This window comes from Balaenoptera ricei, chromosome 17, assembly GCF_028023285.1.
Source record: "Balaenoptera ricei isolate mBalRic1 chromosome 17, mBalRic1.hap2, whole genome shotgun sequence".
Taxonomy (NCBI): domain Eukaryota; kingdom Metazoa; phylum Chordata; class Mammalia; order Artiodactyla; family Balaenopteridae; genus Balaenoptera; species Balaenoptera ricei.
In genome coordinates, this window is record NC_082655.1 from 41,397,625 (window position 1) to 41,404,995 (window position 7,371).

The window sequence follows — 7,371 nt, forward strand, 5'->3', positions numbered from 1 at the left end:
AAGAGTGCCCTGGGTGAGCAATCAGCCTTGACAGAAGGATAAGAAGTCCCCCGTGGAGGGGAGGCTGCAGCCTTAATGACTTCTCCTCTCTTCCTCCACACCTAGATAATTTCCACTCCTCCTTCAAGCCCAGGTCCCATGTCACACCTCCTCTGTGCTGTCTTTCTCTGTGACTCCAGAAAGAGTTAAGGAGGCCTCCTCAGGAATTCATAGCCTTTAAATCTAGGCACTGGTGCATTTTCCTTATCATATTGGCTCAAGTGGTGGTTTTCACTGCTTAGGCTCTGTGGTGGTTTTCACTGCGTAGGCTTTGTGGGTGAATTAATCACCTCACAGGGGTAAAGCCACAACTCTGGGCTGCTGTCTGCAGCCCTGCTGCTGGGCTGATGGGGAGCCAGAGGAGACCCAGAGAGGAGTCCAGGTGGGCCTGAGCACATGTTCAAAGACTAACAAGAGCTGTTAATGCTCCAGAGGTGATCTGCCCACACCCCACACGCCCACCCACAGGCCAAGACTCAGCCCCTTGAGAACAGGGACCCTGCCAGACCCTCTCCTGAACTGCCAGTGCCATGCCTGCTGGTAGGCACTGACGCAAGGATGCCAATAGGTTTCATCCAGCTTGTCGACTCCAGTCGGGGGCGGCAGCTGCTTGGAGGGCCCTGTAGATGTGATGGAGGTGGTGTCAGGTTCTATGGGGAAGAACTCTGGTAATGATTATTAATGTCTGCCTGGGGCAAAGGAGGTACTTACCTGCCACGTGTTTGCCAGCTGCATTCGTTTCCTGGGACTACCACACAAATTACCACAAACTCGGTGACTTACAACAACAGAAATTGATTCTCTCACAGTTCTGGAGGTCAGAAGTCTGAAATTAGTCTCACTGGGTCAGAATCAAGATGTTGGTAGGACTGTGCCCTCTCTAAATGTTCTCGGGGAGAATCGTTTCTTGCCTCTTCCAGCTTCTGGTAGCCCAGGTGTCCCATGGCTTGTGGCAGCGTCACTCCAATCGCTGCTCCCAGACTCACGCTGTCTTCCTCCATGTGGTCAGATCTCCCTCTCCTCTCTTTCATAAGGATACCAGTCACTGCATTTAGTACCCACCCCAAATCCAGGATGACCTCATCTCAAGCTTCTTAGCTACATCTGCAAAGACCCCTTTCCAAATAAGGTCACATGCACAGGTACCAGGGGTTGGGACTTGGACTTTTTTGTGGGGCGGGCTGGGTGAGGAGTGGGCATTCAACCTACTACACTAAGCTTGTACTAAATAAATGCCAGTAATTAAGTACCCTCGCCTCTTTTTTCCCCACATCCCACCCCCTTGTTAACACCTTTCAAAACCTAATGCTGGTGAACCTCCCTTCCCACCAGGGACAGATGTGCCCTGGCGCCAGTTTGGGCTCATTTCAGGCCTCCCATCCAGCAGCCAGGACCACAGGGGATGCTGAGGGCCAAGAGAGGCAGAGAACCTCCCGCTCCGACAATGATGGTATAATGAGTGCCAAGCCGTCTCCAAATGTCACCAGGAGATCACTGTGCAGAGTCTCCTTGGGGAGTACCAGTTGCAGAACCCAGTACATGAGCGTGGGTCAAGACCATGGTCGGGTTGCCCTCACCCCAATGACTCATGCCGTCCCTGTGATCATCGTGTTCCACCCCATCTAAGTATGTCCTGCTTAAAGGTCACCCACATCATGAAAGGCAGTTGCAGTGAAGACCAGGCCACAGAAGACCTGCTCCAAATCCCCCTCTGCCACCTTCTGTGCAGCCTGACTGTGAGCTGCTCATTTCACACCTCTGAACCTCACTGTAAAATCAGGCTGATAATGATACCTATAGACTTAAATCCTTTCTCCAGCCAGGCCAGGTATCATTAAACAGGTCCTTCCTCACAGGCCAGATGAGTAAGTGTGAAGGTTGCAGGCCCACAGTAGGCCTTCCATAAGCTGCTTTTTTTCTTTTTTCTTGCTGAATAAAATGTGTGACGACACAGCAGGTGCATTATCCCACGTTCACCAGGTTTGAACACACCCCTGTCTTTAACCAGCACCTGCACATTGGTAACTCCTAAGTCTCTCTTCCTCCTGCACATCTGACCGCCTGACCCATATCTCAATGTTTCCACGGGCAAACTCTGCATCTCCCACCCCTCACCTGCTCCTCGTCCTGTAATCTTCATCTGCGTGAGTAGCCACCCAATCCAACATCTGACAGGTGTCTCTCCTTTACCCCCAAGTCATTCACCAATTGTTATCCGTCCTTCTTCCTTCATATACCTCGAATTTCTCTCCACCTCTTTATGTCCACCTTGTCTTCACATATTTAAAGCCACATCATTTCTCAGCTGAAATGATGAAACATGTTCCCTTCTTTGTCCCTTCCCTGCCCAGTTTATGTTGACACAGCTGACATTTCTAAGATATGCATCTAATCACGTGCACAGACCCTTTGGGCCAAAGACCATCCTCCTCGGGGTGGCTGCAAGGCCCATGTGACCAGCCCCAGCTACCACTCCAGCCATGCTCCCACTGTCCCCTGAACCAGAGCCCTGTGTAGCTGCTTGAGCTCCCAGCCACCTCTGCCCCGCCCTCTTTCATTCCTCCATGCGTTTGCAGTTTGCGTATTCTGTTCCCTTTGCTGGGAGCATTCTTCTAGCCATTCGTCACATTATTAACCCTTCCTCAACCTTGAAGACTCAGCTCCTTCAGAAGGCCTTCTTCAACCTTCCCTCTCCAGGCCCCCATAGCATCTTGCCCTTTGTCTCTCACAACACACATTATATCGTAAATGCCTATTACTTATCTATCTGCTCCATGTGTCACACACCCCTACACCCTGCCCCAGACTGTGAGCTCCTTGAAGTTTGGGACTGTGTCTCTTCTCTCTGTATTTCCAGTACCTGGCACAATGCCTGCCAATAGTGCCTTAATCAACATTTGTTGAAGTGTTGAATGCCAAGGACAGAGCAGCGTCATATTAATAGATATATCTGGTTGATTCTTTGTTTATTCATAAATACGTTGTTTATTTGTTTGTTTTTAGCATTCCATATTGCAGAAAGAGATTTCTATGCCTGAAAAAAATTTTCCTTTGTTTAGTAAATCACATAGAAATCCAGCAGAAATCATGAAAATTCTGAAGGACAACATGGCCATTTTGGAAAAGCAAGTCAAAAATACAAATAACATATGAGCTAAAGCACAAACATTATTATTAAAATATATGTGTTCTGAATCCAAAAACCAATGTAAAAACTTAATGAAGAATCCCAAATATGGGAAGGGTAAGCTGGGAGGAAGTGAGAGAGTGGCATGGACATATATACACTACCAAACGTAAAATAGATAGCTAGTGGGAAGCAGCTGCATGGCACAGGGAGATCAGCTCGGTGCTTTGTGACCAACTAGAGGGGTGGGATAGGGAGGGTGGGAGGAAGGGAGATGCAAGAGGGAGGAGATATGGGGACATATGTATATGTATAACTGATTCACTTTGTTATAAAGCAGAAACTAACACACCATTGTAAAGTAATTATACTCCAATAAAGATGTTAAAAAAAAAATCACTGTTGAAAGTAACACACCCTTGGGGAGCCAACTTGTGATAGAATCTAGATCGCTGTCAGTTCAAAATTAAATTTCCTGAGTAAGGCGGATTGTGCCCACATCCTGTGTGGTTGATTAAAGAAGATTCTTTAACGAGGACCACATTCTATGGGAAGACTGAGCAGCCTATTAAAGAGATGAAGCCTGCCCCGTCTCTACCCAAACGTGGGTCACAGGCTCCTCTACATAAATCCCACACCCCAGGTACGCTGGATCTTCACTTTCTCCAAATCCATCATGCACCTTCCCGCCCCTCTGCCATTTTCTCCACCTGGAATGCCCTCCCCCTCCAATTCCTACCCCACATTATCCTGTCCATTTGCCAAGGCCCAAGTCATTGATATATAGATAATATTCCCCCATTATCTCTTTCTTCCACATTGAACTTTTGGCTGGACGCTTGGTCACTTGGCTATAGACTACATTTCCCAACCTGCTTTGTAATTAGATGTGGCCAAATGGCCAAGTTCTGGCCAACAGGATAGGTGAGCCACTCTGGGTCTGTGCCTTAAAGCATCTGTTTGTTCCTCCATCCTCTCTTCGCCCTTGCCACAAGGTGGGAGGTCAATGCGGCAGTGACCAAGCTTTAACCTTACAGATGAAGATAATACCCAACAGGACAGTGGAGCAAAGCAACAGCACAGAGCAAAACTGTGTCCCTGAATGACCCTGCAGAGCTGAGCTGTCCCACCAGACTAGTGCCACCTGCATCTGCACTGTTATGGGAGAGGGAAATAAAATTATATCCTAAGATTGATCTTATATAGACTATTGTGTTTTGGGATCTCTGTGCCATAACTTATTTATCCACTATCTCCTCTAAAAAGACTTCCCTGAGAGCTGTCCGAAGTCCTGCCGTGACTTTGGTGGCGATGCTCATACAGCATCCATGTGCCATTACAGCCACCTCCATGCATGTTATTTGTCACTCCTGGACTGGAAGATTCTTGAGGGCAAAGGCCACACCGACTTCATCTTCGATGTCCCCCAGAGCAATCAGCACAGCGTCCTTACACGGAGATCACGTTTGCTGAAGAAGTGAGTGAATACACAGTGCTTCCTACTCGAATACCGTTTTTAGAAAAGAAGCAAAGATAGCAGCAGTGGAGTCAACACAGAACACACTTAAACGTAAACCAGAAAGAATGGGGCTGACAAATAAGAGGCCTGCGGTGTCAAACTGGTAATAGTAATTCTCCAAAAATAAATGTATTGTGGTAACAAAGCCTGAAAAGACTGCACTGAAAAAACACAGAAGGTGACTGAAGCCCTGGAGCAGCCCCTCCCTTCCGCCCAGTGACTGCGTCGCCCTCAGGAGATGGCTAAGGTGGAGACGGCCACACGCTCTCAGGACCTGGACGACCACTTCTGCAAACTGGATCCCCTCCCCTTGGGCACTTGTTGTCATACTGGGAGAGAAGCCGCAACATTGTTCTTCCAGACCATGGAAGTCTCAGTCACAGGGGTGTGAGGTCTGGGGCCAGACTGCTGAGTTTGAATCCCAGCTCAGCTGCTTACCAGCTGTGCAACCTTGGACAAGTAGCTTAACCTCTCTGCACCTCCATTTCCTCATCAGTAAAACAGAGATGATAACAGTACGTACTTCTAAGGTTGTTGTAGGATTAAGTGAGTTCATGCATTAAGGCACCTAGGACAGGGCCTGGCACACAGTCTGTGGCAAGTGCTGTCATCAACATCATCCTTGTCTTTGTTGTCGTCACCCTTACAGGTAGCTCACAACGCAGAACCCTTTGTGCAGTAGGTAAAGCAAAATAAAATGCCTGATTTCCAGACTAAAAATACTGAGGCTCTAAGGGATTATGTGACTTGCCAGGGGTCACCAGGAATAGAAGCAGGACCTGGGCTGCCCCTCTGGTATCCCAGCTCTAAATCATGTGCTAATGGGGAACTCTGTAACCTCCATGTGAGAATTCTTCTCCTGCTTCCAGAAGGGCTCCTGGACTTCAGGAGGGAGCAGCCCCGGGGAGGCTAAGAGCTGAGGGGAGACTATCATCTCCTCCTGTTTGAGTGACTTCTCAGGAGTCCAGGTGAGGAGCCAGACCTCTCTGCCTGCTGCCCATCCCCCAGCAGCCTCTTGACCCACCTGGGCCCCAGGGAGCTGAGTCTTCTCTGCAGGCTGCGAGGGGGTGGGGAGGCACCAGGAAGAAGTTTGGGTGCTTGCTGATAAAAATAGATGAAGATATGTGAAGGGACCAGAAAGTCTCAGATGATGTTGTGAGCAAGTCTGCAGAAAGGAAAATGTGAATGAGGAAGTATAAATGAGAAAATAGAAAAAATGTGCTTGGGCTGTGTCAGAGCACAGGTGCTTCCTGTGATGTCCTGGCTGGCCCATTAGCCGAGGTGATCCGAATAAAGCCAGACTGTGTGTGTGTGTGTGTGTGTGTGTGTTCCGGGGGGCGTGATCGATGCAGACACAGCAGGGGTCAGAAAGAGAGACACGAAGAGTCTAGGAGCCATACACAGAGAAAAGAAAGGATGGGAGAAGAAAAGAGGAGAAGGGAGAGGAGACAGGAAGGGAAAAAAGACAAAGAGAAGCAGAGAGACTAGAAAAGAGGAGAGGCCGAGAGCCCCACCACCACAGAAGCAGGGACTGTCTCCACCATGTCACGCTCTCAAAGTGCCCCCCTCAAAAACTGAACAGAATGAGACTTCTCTCCCTGAGGGAGCTCTCTTTCAGGAAAGTGCTGGAATGTTCCAGCTGCTGGGCGCTGACCAGTATCCCAGCCCCCCTTCCTGGCTAACCTCCCCCTTTTTGTCTCTTCCTGATTTGGTAGGACGCCCTCCCTCTTCCCTGAGCTCTGTTTCTTCCATAAAATCGAAGACGCTGTCGTGGCCCCTCTCGGCTGATCCTGTGAGTCGGGCCAGTGGAGCCCTCCAGTCCGGTGTGCCCGCGGACGGCCTCCCAGCAGAGGTCACGTACGTTCCCAGCCCCAGGTTGCAGGGTCACGTGACAACCAAGGTCCACAAACCCTCAGGCCCAAGGTCAACGCCCAGCAGTAGTGGCGAGGCCCAGAGGCCCCTCTGTCTGCAGGGGGCAGCACTCCCTTCCCTCGGGCCGAGCAGACCCAAAAGTGACCACAAACCATGGCTCCAGTGGAGCCCCGTCTCTGTCCCCGGAGAGGCGGGCCACGAGCTCCGTGGCTGGCAGCCTCCGCCTGCTGTTTCCCCTGCACCCCACACCTTGGCTGCAGGCCTCACAGGCCCCCTGGAGGTTGGCCTCTCCACGCTTCACCCCGCGCACTTCCTTCCAGGTCAGACAGGACTCCAGGCCACTTTCTTCCACCGCCATTGTCTTGACTTCCTGAGAAACCTGAACCAAACACCCACCTTGGGACGCACACTCCTTGCATCTGCTTTCAGGTGAAGGAGATTTCAGATTCCAGGCCCTTCCTGGCCAGGCGCCTGCCCCCTTAGCAGGGCCAGCAGGACAGGCCTGGGGATGCCTCCGCCCCCACAGCTCAGTCCCGGGACCCCCTCGCCTCATCCTCAACAGCATGAATCCACCCACACCCAATTCCAAGTCTTCTTAAATCTGTAGTCCCAGCAGGTCTGCCACACAGCACGTGCATAATAAGCGTTTCTGGATGGATGGCTTTCAACTTCTGATTCCTGGGAGCCTATAGACCGTTTTTTAAAACTCTTCTTTCAGACCAACCCCAGTGCAGCTCGGCCTCCTCCTCTGTCTCTGCTGCAGGCACAGGGGCCCGTAGGAACCCCTTCTTGACCTTCTAGGTGGCAGAGATCA